We start from the raw sequence: 12,024 nt of genomic DNA, 5'->3' as shown, positions 1-12,024 counted from the left end.
ACTATTTGGTCTGTAAATACAAGAGAAACAGAGTAGGAGGTAGTAGGTAGAATAATTTTCACAATACATAGTTCAGCATTTTCATCACACATGCAATAATCCTTAATAATTTCACTTTGTAGGTCAATATTTACCATAAATTGCAACACCCCCACCTTGAGAGTATAAAGGCCTGTGAACATATATATGAATGACTATAGCCATCAATTTCGTGAAGGTCTCTCTCTCTCTCTCTCTCTCTCTCTCTCTCTCTCTCGAGTCTCTCTCTCTCTCTCTCTCTCTCTTTCCCTCTACTCTCTCTCTCTCTTTCCCTCTACTCTCTCTCTCTACTCTCCTCTCTCTTCTCTCTACTCTCCTCTCCCCTATTCTCTCTTTTCTCTCTCTACTCTACTCTCTCTCTCTCCTCTCTCTACTCTTCTCTCTCTTCTTTCTCTACTCTTCTCTCTCTCTCTACTCTACTCTCCTCTCTCCTCTCTCTCCTACTCTTTTCTCTCTTCGATCTCTCTCTCTCCTCCTCTCTCTCTCTTCTCTACTCTACTCTCTTCTCTCTACTCTCCTCTCTCTCTCTCTACTCCTCTCTTCTCTTCTGCTCGCTCTCTACGTCTCATCTCTACTCGAGCTCTTCTCTCTCTCTTCTCGTCTCTCTCTCCTCTCCGCTCATCTCTCCCTCTCTACTCTCCTCTCTCCTCGCCCCTACCCTCTCTCTTCTCTACTCTTTCTTCCTCTCTTCTCTACTCTCTCTCTTCTCTTCTCTCTCTCTACTCTCTCTACTTTCTTCCTCTCTCTTCTCTCTCTACTCGCTTCTACGACTCTTCCTCTCCGCTACGCTCGCTCTCTCTGCTCTTCCGGCTCTCTCTCTCTCTCGTCGACTCTCCCTACTCTTTCGTCCTCTTCTCCTCTCTCTCTCTCTCTCTCTTCTCTCTCTCTACACTCTCCTCTCTCTCCCTACTTCTTTCTCTCTTCTCTACTCTCTCTCTTCTCTCTCTCTACACTCCTCTCTCTCCCTACTCTCTTCTCTCTCTACTCTCTCTTCCTTCTCTACTCTTCTCTCTTGTCTTCTCTCTCCTCTCTCTCCCTCTCTCCCTACTCTTTTTTCTCCCTACTCTCTCTCTCTCTCTCTCTCTCTCTCTACTCTCCTCTCTCTCTACTCTCTCCTCTCTTTCTTCTCTCTCAGCTCTCTCTTCTCTCTACTCAATTCTCTCTCTCTACTCTCTCTGCTCTTCCCTCTCTCCTCTCTCTCTCCTCTCTCTTCTCTCTTCTTCTCTACTCTTTCTTCCTCTCTCTTCTCTCTCTTCTCTACTCTTTCTTCCTCTCTCTCTTCTCTCTCTCTACACTCCTCTCTCTCTTCCTCTCTTTCTCTCTACACTCCTATCTCTCCCTACTTCTCTACTCCCTCTTCCTCTCTCTTCTCCACACTCTCCCTTCCTCTCTCTCTCCCTATACTCTCTTCTCTCTCTACTCTCTCTTCCTACTCTCTCTCTCTCTCTCTCTCTCTCTCTTCCTACTACTCTCCTCTCTACTCATTTCTCTCTCTTCTCTCTACTTCTTTCTACTACTCTCTTATCTTCTTCTCTACTCTCTTCTCTCTCTACTACTCTCTCCTCTCTCTCTCTACTACTCTCTCCTATCTCTCTCTACTCTCACTCAACTCTCTTCTCTCTCAGCTCTCTCTTCTCTCTACTCAATTCTCTCTCTCCTCTCTGTTCTCTCTCTTCTCTTTCTCTACTCTCTTACTCCTCTCCCTCTCCTCTCTCTCTACTCTTTTCTCTTCTCCTTTATCTACTCTCCTTCTCTCTCAAACTCTCTCCTTTTATCTCTACTCTCTCTCCTCTCTCTCTCTCTTCTCTCTCTTCTCCTCTCTCTACTCTTTTTCTCTCCTCTCTCTGTTTACTCTCTCCTACTCTCTCCTCTCTTCTCTCTACTCTCTCCTACTCTCTCCTCTCTTCTCTCTACTCTCTCTCTCCTGTCCTCTCTCTACTATCTCTACTCTCTCCTCTCTCTCTACTCTCTTCTCTCCCTTACTCTCTTCTCTCCTCTCTCCCTACTCTCTCTCTCTCTCTCTACTCTCTCTCTCTCTCTCTCTCTCTCTCTCTCTCTCTCTCTCTTCTCTCTCCTCTCTCTCTCCTCTTTCTCTCTCTCTCTTCTCTCTCTCTCCTCTCTCTCTCTCTCTCTCTCTCTCTCTCCTCTACTCTCTCCTCTCCTTCTCTCTACTCTCTCCTACTCTCTCTCTCTCTCTCTCTACTCTCTCTCTCCTCTCTTCTCTCTACTATCCTCTACTCTCTCTCTCTCTCTCTCTACTCTCTTCTCTCCTCTCTCTTCTCTCCTCTCTCCCTACTCTCTCTCTCTCTCTCTCTCTCTCTCTCTCTCTCTCTCTCTCTTCTCTCTCTCTCTCTCTCTCCTCTCTCTCTTCTCCTCTTTCTCTCTCTTCTCTCTCTCTCTCTTTTCTCTTCTCTCTCTCTCCCCTCTCTAGTCTCTCTCTACTCTCTCCCTCTCTCTAGTCTCCCTCCACTCTCCTCTCTCTAGTCTCTCTCCACTCTCCTCTCTCTATTCTCCTCTCTTCTCTCTCTACTCTCCTCTTCTCCCCTCTCTACTTCTACTCTCTCTCTCTACTCTTTCTCTCTTCTCTCTACTCTACTCCTCTCTCTTCTCTACTCCTCCTCTTCTCTTCTCCTCTCTCTCTACTCTTCTCCTCTCTCTCTACTTTCTCTCTTCCTCTCTCTTCTCTCTACTCTCCGCTCATCTCTCCCTCTCCTCTCTGCTCTTCCCTCTCTACTCTCCTCTCTCTACTCTCCTCTCTCTCTACTCTCTCTCTACTCTTCTCTTCTCTCTCTCTTCTCTCCCTCTCTTCTCTCTCTCTCTTCTACTCTCCTCTCTCTCTCTCCCTCTACTCTCTCTCTCTCTCTCTCTCTCTCTCTCTCTCTCTCTCTCTCTCTCTCTCCTCTTTACTCTTTTCTCTCTCCTCTCCCTCTCTACTCTCCTCTCTCTCTCTCTTCTCTTTACTCTCTTCTCTCTCCTCTTATCTTCTTCTCTCTCTCTCTCTCTCTCTCTCTCTCTCTCTCTCTCTCTCTCTCTCTCTACTCTCCTCTCTCTCTCCCTCTCTACTCTCTCTCTCTCCCTCTCTCTTCTCTTTACTCTTTTCTCTCTCCTCTCCCTCTCTACTCTCCTCTCTCTCTTCTCTTTACTCTCTTCTCTCTCCTCTTATCTTCTCCTCTTCTCCTCTCTCTCTCTCTCTCTCTCTCTCTCTCTCTCTCTCTCTCTCTCTCTCTCTCTCTCTACTCTCTTCTCTTCTTCTCTCTTCCTACTCTTTTCTCTTCTCTACTTACTCTTCTCTTCTTCTCTTCTCTACTTACACTTTTCTCCTCCTCTCTCTACTCTTTTCTCCTCTCTTCTCTACTTTCTCTCTTCTCTACTCTCTTCTCTCCTTCTCTCTCTACTCTTCTCTCTCCTCTCTCTTCCCTCTTCTCTCTCTCTCTCTTCCCTCTCTTTTCTCTCTACTCTTTCTTCTCTCTCTCTCTACTCTCTCTCTTACTCTTTTCTCCTCCTCTCTCTACTCTTTTCTCCTCTCTTCTCTACTTTCTCTCTTCTCTACTCTCTTCTCTCCTTCTCTCTTCTCTCTCTACTCTTCTCTCTCTCCTCTCTCTTCCCTCTTCTCTCTCCTCTCTCTTCCCTCTCTTTTCTCTCTACTCTTTCTTCTCTCTCTCTCTACTCTCTTCTTCTCTCTCTCTCTACTCTCTCTCTACTCTCTCCTGTTTTCTCCTCTCTCTCTCTCTCTCTACTCTCTCCCTCTCTCTTCCCTCTCTAGTCTCTGTACTTACTCTCTTCTCTCTCCCTGCTCTCTTCTCTCTCTACTCTCTTCTCTTCTCTCTCTTCTCTCTCTAGTCTCCCCTCTCTCCCTACTCTCTTCTCTCTCTCCCTACTCTACTCTACTCTACTCTACTCTACTCTTCTCTCTCTCTCTCTCTCTCTCTCTCTCTCTCTCTCTCTCTCTCTCTCTCTCTCTCTCTCTCTCCTCTCATTTCTCTTCTCTACTCTCCTCTCTTTCTACTCTCTATCTCTCTTGTCTCCTTTCTACTGTCTCTCTCGACTCTATCTCTCTTTCTCCTTTCTACTCACTCTCTCCTCTCTCTTTTCTCTCCTCTCTCCTACTCTATTCTCTCTCTCCTCTCTCCCTCCCCTTTCTCTCTACTCTCCTCTCAATTCTCTCTCTCTACTCTTTTTTGTCTCTACTTTTTTTCTCTCTCTCTACTCTCCTCTCTCTCTCTCCTCTCTCTTCTCTCTCTCTCTTCTCTCTCTGTACTCTCTTCTCTTCATCTCTACTCTCCTCTCCTCTCTCTCTCTTCTCTCTCTACTCTCTCCTCTCTCTTCTCTCTCCTCTCTCTCTTCTCTCTACTCTCCTCTCTATCTCTCTCTCTCTCTCTCTCTCTCTCTCTACTCTCCTCTCTATCTCTCTCTCTCTCTCTCTCTCTCTCTACTCTCCTCTCTTTACTCACTCCTCTTCTACTATCTCCTCTCTCTCTCTCTCTACTACTCTCTTCTCTCTCTGTTCTCTCTCTCTCCTCCCTCTCCATACTCTCTTCTCTCTACTTTCTCTTCTCTCTACTCTCTTCTCTACTCTCTCTTCTCTACTCTCTCTTCTACTCTCTCTTCTCTTCTCTTCTCTACTCTTCTCTACTCTCTCTTCTCTTCTCTACTCTTCTCTACTCTCTCTTCTCTACTCTTCTTCTCTTCTCTACTCTTCTCTCTCCTCTTTCCACTCTCTATCTCTACTCTTTTCTCTACTTTCTCTACTCCTCTCTTCTCTCTCTACACTCTCTCTCTCTCCTCTCTCTACATTCTTCTCTCTACACACTCTCTCTCTCTCTCTCTCTCTCTCTCTCTCTCTCTCTCTCTCTCTCTCTCTCTCTCTCTCTCTGTTCTCCTGTGTGGGATGTCTGTCTCTCTACTCTCTTCTCTCTCCTCTCTCTCTCTACTCTCTTCTCTCTCCTTTCTCTCTCTACTCTTCTCTCTCTCTTCTCTCTCTCTTCTCTCTCTCTTCTCTCTACTCCTCTCTCTCTTCTCTCTACTCCTCTCTCTCTACTCTTTACTCTCTTCTCTCTCTCTCTCTCTCTCTCTGTTCTCCTGTGTGGGTTGTCTGTTACAGTGCTGCCACACTCTATATTTTTTATCCGCCACTACACAGCAGTGGTAACCAAACCAGTGCTGGTCCCTAGGGTTGGTTGTGTACAGTGTGTGGCACAAAATATTGCTGCAGGGAGTGAAGGACAGTGGTAAAGGCGGTGACATCGTGGTGTGGGTCGCCAGTTAAGACAGTCTGCCAGTTAGTCGCTGTCAGAGTCTGCCTCATGGCATCCCAGTCGCCACGCTCTCAGAGCCAGATGACTCGCTGTTGTTTTTCATCACGTGCGGCAACAAGATTGATGGAGGATAACACTGCGTGGTGATCAGGGCTGCCCACTTTGTCTAGAGGGTGGCACACCACACAGTCCTCTGGGAAGTTGACATGGTTGTGTAGTCCCTGTACCACAATGAGTTCGGTGAAGGCCCTCATCACCAAGTGCTGGTTAAGATCCCCTGCGATCACTACGCGTTGGCAGTTGTGGGCAGCCATAATGTTGTCAAGATGGTCTGAGAGGTTGTTTAGGGGAGCATTTCCCTGTCACTGTTGTCTGTAAGCGGCACACAATAGCAGGCCACTCTTGTCTGCTAGAATGACGCAGAGAAAGACGATCTCCATAGCTGTGGGGATGTCAACTGGCAGGACATCAACCTGCATCCTGTCGCAGTGACACACAGCAATGCCACTTCCCTGTCTTCCATGTCGGTCTTGCCTCACCCACGGTAAGTATCTGGGATTTTGTCACAAGACTGTCATCAAGGAAGGTCTCCACAGCCACTACTATATCCACCCAGTGTCTTAGGACGAATGTGTGTGTTAATTCTCCCACATTGGTCCTAAATCCTCTCACGCTGGCTGAAAGGACCATGATGCTGCAGGCGACCATGATGCTGCAGGCGTCCATGTTCTTTACCAAGCTGCTATTGGTGGGAGGTGATGGGCCTGGGGCCAGGACTGGAATGTAAGGGGCTGCACTGGAATGTAGGGGGCTGCAACACTGGGTTGAGGTGGGGCACCAGGTGGGTGGAGGTGGGAGGGTGATGCTCCGACAGGATGGCACGGAAACGTCGCTCTTGCCTTGCTTCTGCTGCTTTCGTGTAACACTGTTCTTCCGTGTGGCCTCATCACAAGCAGTAGGCGCACGCTTTTCTCTTCTTTACCTCTGCCTGGTGTTTTCTGCACAGGTCAGCTGTATGTCCTCACCGACCACAGAAATCGCACACCTCCGCTCTGCAGTGATTTGGGGCGATTTTATCAAGGTTGTGTTTTCTGCCTCTCCAACAGAGAAGATCCACCACTATGTGCACTGGGACGATTTTTGCCGTCCCGATTTTTTCATGACACCATCATAAGGCAGCTTCCACTGTAATATTAATAATCTTTATTAACTAGATTGTATCAGTATCACATTGGTGACCTTACCTATTTCTCCATTTAAGTAGCTAACTATATCCATGCATGTGAAAGTAGGAAAAATTTGGTGGTATAACCTTGTGGATGCCATGCATGTGAAAGTAGGAAAAATTTGGTGGTATAACCTTGTGGATGCCATGCATGTGAAAGTAGGAAAAATTTGGTGGTATAACCTTGTGGATGTATGTGTTACTGAGATTAAGAAATTCAAAGTGCCCAAACTAGTATGCAGATTTCAACCTTTACAAGAATGAGTGAGTGGTAAGTTGCCTTTGTGGCTGCCACAACTAGGCAAGTGGCCTGAATTCTTGAACTAAGCTAATCTTTTTCTCATAAGGATGATTTTCAGGCAGGAACAAGGTGTTAAGTGAGGGAGTGAGTGAGAGAAAATATGAAAATTTGTAATGATGCATTTAATGTCACCAACACATTTTTTGTCTTTTTCTCTCTACAATTATGTATCATATTTCCATCAATGATCATACCTTCACTTCTAGACAACAATACTGCTATCTATAACTGATACATATTAAGAGATTATCTCCCAAGCCAATTTTGTGATACTTTTTACAAATGTTTCAGCAAAGAACTCAATTTCTTGTCTACCTGGAAATATTTGACACGTGTGTGTGTGTGTGTGTGTGTGTGTGTGTGTGTGTGTGTGTGTGTGTTTTTTTTCCCTTGTAGATGGGAAGTGAATGAACCTAAGACAAGTCGAGCATATTTAGCCTGTTGTAAACCAGGTTCAACGTGCATTAAGATATAGTAACCATAGTAACCAAAGAGGCCTGCCTGCCTGCACCTGGCATGGTTGATGCAACAAAGTACGGTGGGCTTATTATATTGGGAAAAGTCAACTTTGTAGATTAAGGAATGATTTCAACAGAGACCCTACATGTGCACACACAATGCACATGCAAAAAAAAGGGGCCTCCACATTCAAGTCACACCTAAAACTTAAAATTTTTAAATTAATCCCCCCCTTTCCCTTTTTTTTTTTTTTTAACCAGATAACTTTACAAGATAAAAATTGTAAACAAAAATTTACATATACCACCACTGTACACTGATGCACCATAAGCCCATCCTTTTAGTTTAATAATCTACACTTTTTTTTTTTTATATATATAAATAGCTCATACATGTCCACTGTACACTGTTGCATCTTATGCCCATCATACTTTTAGTTTAATAATCTACACTTTTTTTTTTTTTCGTGTCCAAGGAAGGGGAGAGGGGGTGTCTGATATGCCTTACAATAAAGCAGCACACACCCTTAATTGAAGCTTTTTTTTTTTATGTAGGAAGGACACTGGCCAAGGGCAACAAAAATCCAATAAAAAAAAATGCCCACTGAAATGCCAGTCCCATAAAAGGGTCAAAGCAGTAGTCAATAATTGATGAATAAGTGTCTTGAAACTTCCCTCTTGAAGGAATTCAAGTCATAGGAAGATGGAAATACAGAAGCAGGCAGGGAGTTCAGAGTTTACCAGAGAAAGGGATGAATGATTGAGAATACTGGTTAACTCTTGTGTTAGAGAGGTGGACAGAATAGGGGTGAGAGAAAGAAGAAAGTCTTGTGCAGCGAGGCCGCGGGAGGAGGGGAAGCATGCAGTTAGCAAGATCAGAAGAGCAGTTAGCATGAAAATAGCGGTAGAAGACAGCTAGAGATGCAACATTGCGGCGGTGAGACAGAGGCTGAAGACAGTCAGTTAGAGGAGAGGAGTTGATGAGACAAAAAGCTTTTGATTCCACCCTGTCTAGAAGAGCAGTATGAGTGGAAACCCCCCAGACATGTGAATCATACTCCATACATTGATGGATAAGGCCCTTGTACAGAGTTAGCAGCTGGGGTGAGAAAAACTGGCAGAGACGTCTCAGAACTCCTAACTTCATAGAAGCTGTTCTACCCAGAGATGAGATGTGAAGTTTCCAGTTCAGATTATAAGTAAAGAACAGACCGAGGATGTTCACTGTAGAAGATGGGGACAGCTGAGTGTCACTGAAGAAGAGGGGATAGTTGTCTGGAAGGTTGCGTCGAGGTGACAGATGGAGGAATTGAATTTTAATAGGTAGCATGAAGTAGTCAGAGGGTGGAGGAGAGGGAGGAACAAGTCCAGAATTGTCCAAGGTAGTTTTTAGCAAAGGTTTAAGTGAAAAGTTCAGCTTTAGAAATAGATGTGATAGCAGTGGTGCCATCTGGTTGAAATAGAGGAGGGAAAGAAGATGAAGCAAAGTTATTGGAGATATTTTTGGCTAGATGCCAGAAGTCATGAGGAGAGTTAGATCTTGAAAGGTTTTGACACTTTCTGTTAATGAAGGAGTTTTTAGCTAGTTGGAGAACAGACTTGGCATGGTTCTGGGCAGAAATATAAACTGCATGAGATTCTGGTGATGGAAGGCTTAAGTACCTTTTGTGGGCCACCTCTCTATCATGTATAGCACAAGAACAAGCTGTGTTAAACCAAGGTTTAGAAGGTTTAGGACGAGAAAAAGAGTGAGGAATGTACGCTTCCATGCCAGACACTATCACCTCTGTTATGCACTCAGCACACAAAGATGGGTCTTTGACACGAAAGCAGTAGTCATTCCAAGGAAAATAAGCAAAATACCTCCTCAGGTCCCCCCAACTAGCAGAGGCAAAACACCAGAGGCACCTTCGCTTAGGGGGATCCTGAGGAGGGATTGGAGCGATAGGACAAGATACAGATATGTGAATGTGACCACTGGTGACATGATGTTCAGCACTATCCTTATCTTCCTCACCTCCCTGAAACAAGAAAATGTATTCACACAACCTGTAAAGCCTACCCGAATTAATTCAACGATACTAATACAGTATAATTTTCATTACAAAAGCCTAGGAGTCCCCATCTGGGTAGGGGACCACAAATGTCCCCAGGTCAGACTGCTCTTCTGGTATCAACCCTGAGCGTCTTGATACCTCCCTCAACTTTTTCTTCATTAATTTCTGCAACATTCACAGTCTTAGATCTAATTTTCAACCTGTAGAACATCACCTCTCCTCCAATAAATCTCACCTTTTCCTCACTGAAACATAGGTGTCTGAGACAAATGACAGTAGCCCCTTTTCTGTTCCCTCCTACTTTCTCTATCCTTATTTTCAATTCAAAGCTGGATGTTGCGTTTGTGTGCGCAATCACTTAACCTGCTCTCATGCCCATGCTCTTGAATCTTCCGAGTTTTCCACCAGCTGGCTACAAATACAGAGTCATTTTCAAACTAAATTTATCTGTGCTGTATACCTCTCACCTAACTCCTCTGACTATAAGAAATTCTTTGACTACTAACTTCCAAAGTGGAACACATTCTAACTCTCTTCCCTTTTACAGAGATCTCCATTCTTGGAGACTTCAATGTTCACCACCAGCTTTGACTTTCCTCTTCCTTCACTGACCCTCCTGGTGAACTAGCCTTCAACTCTGCTATCTTCCAAGACCTAGACCAATTGGTGCAACACCCTACCCATATTCCTAACCGTCTTGGAGATACGCCCAACATACTTGACCTATTCCTAACCTCTAATCCTTCTGCTTATGCTGTTACCCTCTCTTCGCAGATATGAGATCGCAATCTCATATCTGTATCTTGGCTTATCACTCCAGTCTCTCTTCAGGATCTCCCTAAGAGAGGTACCTCTGGCATTTTGCCTCTGCTAGTTAGGGGGACCTGAGGAGGTATTTTCCTGATTTTCCTTGGAATGACTCCTGCTTCCGTGTCGGAGACCCGTCTTTGTGTGCTGAGTGCATAACAGAGGTGATAGTGTCTGGCACATAGGTGTACATCCTTCACTCTTTTTCTCAACCTAAACCTTCCAAACACAGCCTGTTCTCATGCTATAGATGATAGAGAGGTGACCCAGAAAAAGTACTTGAGCCTTCCATCAACAGAATCTCATGCACTTTATATTTCTGTCTGGAACCATGCAAAGTCTGTTCCCCAACTAGCCAAAAACTCCTTCATTAATAGAAGGTGTCAAAATTTTTCAAGATCTAACCCCCCTAGTGACTTCTGGCATCTAGCCAAAAACATCACCAATAACTTTCCTTCTTCTTTCCCTCCTTTATTTCAACCTGATGGCACCACTGCTATCACACCTATCCCTATCTCTAAAGCTGAACTCTTCTCTCAGTCTTTTGCTAAAAACTCTACCTTGCACAATTCTGGGCTTGTTCCTCCATCTCCTCCACCCTCTGACCACTTCATGCTACCTATTAAAATTCTTCGCAGTGATGTTTTCCATGCCCTCACTGGCCTAAACCCTCGGAAGGCTTATGGACCTGATGGGGTCCCTCCTATTGTTCTCCAAAACTACTCCTTCATGCTTGCACCTTGCCTAGTCAAACTCTCAACTTTGTCAACCTTTCCTTCTTGCTAGAAGTTTGCCTACATTTAGCCTGTTCCTAAAAAGGGTGACCATTCTAATCCCTCAAACTGCTGTCCTATTGCTTTAATTTCCTGCCTATCTAAAGTTTTTGAATCTATCCTCAACAGGAAGATTCTTAGATGTAAACATTTATCACTTCACAACCTTTTATCTGATCGCCAGTATGGGTTCTGTCAAGACTGCTCTACTGGTGATCATCTGGATTTCCTTACCGAGTCTTGGTCATCCTCTTCTGGAAATTTTGGCGAAACTTTTGCTGTTGCCTTAGACATATCAAAAGCTTTTGATAGAGTCTGGCACAAGGCTTTTATTTCCATACTACCCTCCTATGGCTTCTATCCTTCTCTGTAACTTCATCTCAAGTTTCCTCTCTGACTGTTCTATTGCTGCTGTGGTAGACAGTCACTGTTCTTCTCCTAAATCTATAAATAGTGGTGTTCCTCAGGGTTCTGTCTTGTCACCCACTCTTTCTGTTATTCATCAATGATCTTTTAAACCAAACTTCTTGCCCTATCCACTCCTACGCTGATGATACCACCCTGCACTTTTCCACATCTTTTCACAGACATCCAACCCTTCAGGAAATAAACAGTTCAGACAGCCAAGCCAGAGAATGCCTGACTTCTGATCTCTCTAAAATTTCTGATTGGGGCAGAGCAAACTTATTATTGTTCAATGCCTCAAAAACTCAATTCCTCCATCTATCAACTCAACACAACCTTCCAGACAACTATCCCCTCTTCTTCAGTGACACTCAACTGGCCCCCTCTTCCACACTGAACATTCTCGGTTTGTCCTTTTCTTATAATCTAAAGTGGAAATTTCACATCTCATCTCTAGCTAAAAAAAAGCTTCTATGATGTTAGGCATTCTGAGACATCTCCACCAGTTTTTCCCACCCCCCCAGCTGCTAACTCTGTACAAGGGGCTTATCCATCCATGTATGGAGTATGCTTTACATGTCTGGGGGGTTCCGCTCATACCGCTCTTTTAGACAAGGTGGAATCAGAAGCTTTTCAGCTCATCAACTCTTCTCCTCTGACTGACTGTCTTCAGCCTCTTTCTCATCGCCAGAATGTTGCATCTC

General features: G+C 44.7%; 1 long non-coding RNA gene across 2 annotated transcripts in view; it reads left to right on the top strand.

Annotated features, from left to right (window-relative positions):
• Window positions 1–12,024, top strand: part of LOC135108538 (uncharacterized) — a 151,930-nt gene that overhangs the window by 139,103 nt on the left and 803 nt on the right. The window lies entirely within an intron of this gene.

Source organism: Scylla paramamosain, chromosome 17, assembly GCF_035594125.1.
Source record: "Scylla paramamosain isolate STU-SP2022 chromosome 17, ASM3559412v1, whole genome shotgun sequence".
NCBI lineage: Eukaryota > Metazoa > Arthropoda > Malacostraca > Decapoda > Portunidae > Scylla > Scylla paramamosain.
The sequence above is the reverse complement of the archived record's forward strand: the minus strand, read 5'-3'. Positions and strand labels throughout refer to the sequence as shown.